General features: G+C 38.6%; 3 long non-coding RNA genes across 3 annotated transcripts in view; 1 reads left to right on the top strand and 2 right to left on the bottom strand.

Moving 5' to 3' along the window:
- LOC110263661 overlaps positions 1–2,298 on the bottom strand; it is a 23,689-nt gene that overhangs the window by 1,146 nt on the left and 20,245 nt on the right. The gene's annotated exons all lie outside the window — the stretch shown is intronic.
- Positions 70–498, bottom strand: LOC110263663. The gene is made up of 2 exons (XR_002349562.1): positions 285–498; positions 70–179 (listed from the first exon to the last, which is right to left on the bottom strand). It is a non-coding gene; the product is annotated as an uncharacterized LOC110263663 (long non-coding RNA).
- LOC110263660 lies at positions 360–1,450 on the top strand. The gene is made up of 2 exons (XR_002349559.1): positions 360–461; positions 537–1,450. It is a non-coding gene; the product is annotated as an uncharacterized LOC110263660 (long non-coding RNA).

Here is a 2,298-nt window from a genome sequence, read left to right as displayed (position 1 = left end):
AGGACCCAAGGGTGACTTCTAACTGGTTATTACATTTTCTCTGTATTTTCACCCAAATCTTGTCCCTTCTAGTTATATTTGGCAGGAGCTGGGATTTGCTTTTGGATTTTAAAGTTCAACTTAACATCTATTTCGACTTTCTATGGGTTTTAAATAATCAGCTTACCATCTCACTTCAACTTAACCTCTCTCTCACTTTCTATGGGGTTTTAAATATTCAGTTTACCATCAGTTCGGAGTAGTGAAAGATTTACAGTACAACTGGTGACTTCTATCCAACAAACACCACACACAACAAACAAAAGAACACACTAGAACCACTCACGTCTATTCTACTCTTCTACATCTGTGAAGCGCCCCTTTTCTGCTTATTGATTGCATGTCGGTTTTTGTCTGGGTTACTTTTGCATTTATTTTGAATGCAGGATCTTATGGTGGTCAGATACACCCGGTTAGACATGGTTATTTGTTAGTGTTATGATTATATGCTTTTTTGTTTGAAGATCTCTACCCCTCAAATTTCATAATGTATGTAGGTTAGCACAGTAAGTATGAAGTTTGAAATGGAAATGATGCTCTTATTCATCTATATTAATTTTCCTCCTCGGGGGACTTGATTGCCTCTTAACTTTGCATGGAATTTTGTTGTAGCCTCAGGTGAATTTCGGTGAGGGAATGTTCTTGTTGCTAGGGATTTGGATATTACCGTGGTAGCAAAGGGTTCAGGAATTTTATTTATTTAATTCATGATGAATTACGAAGTTTGTTTTTTATTGAGGTATACCATCATTTTGCGAACTTGCTTTTCTGCAGTTCGCGAACCCCATTTTTGGCTGATTTCAATCTTGGGGGAACGGAAGATCACTGGCGTTCAGGAGTTGGTAGCTGTTTCTGAAATCTGAACTTTTCTGTTGCATTCTGTATTTTTCTCGTTGTGGGAACTGTGGTCTAACTTCTGTGCAGTTCGAGTGAGGACTCTGGCATGCGGAGAAAAGGGGTGTTTCAGGGAATGGCTGGGGTGATTGGTGGTTCTACAGCAGTTATGGTTGTTTTTTTTTGTTCTGGAAGCAGGATAATTTGTTTTAATTCTTGTCTCTTGCCGCGCATCTATATTATTTGATATCTGCAGTCTGGTGAAGATATTTTCCATGTGCAAATGTAGTGGTTTCTGTAGTATGCCATGGTTCAAGTGCATCCCTCATCTTCTCTAGCAAAAGAAGTAAAAGCAGGACGATGTTTTTTGAGGTCTGCATTTTCTGCTCCGTGTCTTTCAAAGCTGTTTCATTTTCGTGGATTTGTTTATAAAATCTGTTTTAATGGCCCTTGTAAGTAGCTCTTTTGTTTGTTTATTCTCAACTTCTGACCCACTACAGAATGGTTGGTGCTATTGGGTGGTTGTTACAAGTTAAGTTCTATGTCTTTGAAGTAGCATTCTTGTGCAGTTCTCTCTCGCAGCTTTGCAGTAAATTATATGTGCATCTACTATTCCAGTGATTTTTTGTGGTTTGGGTTTTTGTTTGGATCTGGATGGGTGGTAGTGTCGCCATGCAGTTTGTTATGTGATCTTTAGGCCAATTTTATATGTTCCTCATGGTTTCTTTTGTTGGGTGTGCGCTGGTTGATGTGCATTGTTGAATTTTGAATGGGTACTAGGAAGGTATTTCGGAGGCTATGATCAGTGCTAAAATAAAGCCATGTACGTGTTGTGTTGGTTCCAACAGTATATGACTGGTAGAATGGTGGTATTGATGTTTATGCATTGTTCAACTATTGTTCAGTAATTTTGGTTTTAGTTCGTTGCTTTTTGGGATGCTTGGTGAAGCTTTTGAAGGTGGGTTTTGCGGTAACTGATGCCAATATTATCGAAGACTATTGCTGGTTCAGTTCGGTTGCTTAGCTGCTTTGGTGTGTGTGTTCACATAACTCCGTTATTTTGTCATCCTTGTGTATATGCATGCTGAACTATTCAAATGGTATATATTCTTGCACGCCGAACTTGCTATTTGGATTATGTTCTTACCTAATAAAATGCGTCCGAGTTATTGCTTTACATTGCTTCTGATCCAATGTTTTCAAGTAGAGTGGGATATATGTTGTGTTCGTGTGTATAGGATATGTTTCAGGTATTTAATCGGAGCGGCATCATGGAGAGGAAGATTTGCTTTACTGTTTTCTCTTTTTTGATTTCACTGTATTGCAAAGATTGTACTGTGGATTCTTATAGTGAAATGCCTTTATTATTGTTCCCGTGGATGTAGGTCATTTGACCGAACCACGTAAATCCCCTGGTCTCCTTTC

Source organism: Arachis ipaensis, chromosome B06 (genome assembly GCF_000816755.2).
Source record: "Arachis ipaensis cultivar K30076 chromosome B06, Araip1.1, whole genome shotgun sequence".
Taxonomy (NCBI): Eukaryota; Viridiplantae; Streptophyta; class Magnoliopsida; order Fabales; family Fabaceae; genus Arachis; species Arachis ipaensis.
This window is presented reverse-complemented; position numbering and strand designations above follow the sequence as displayed.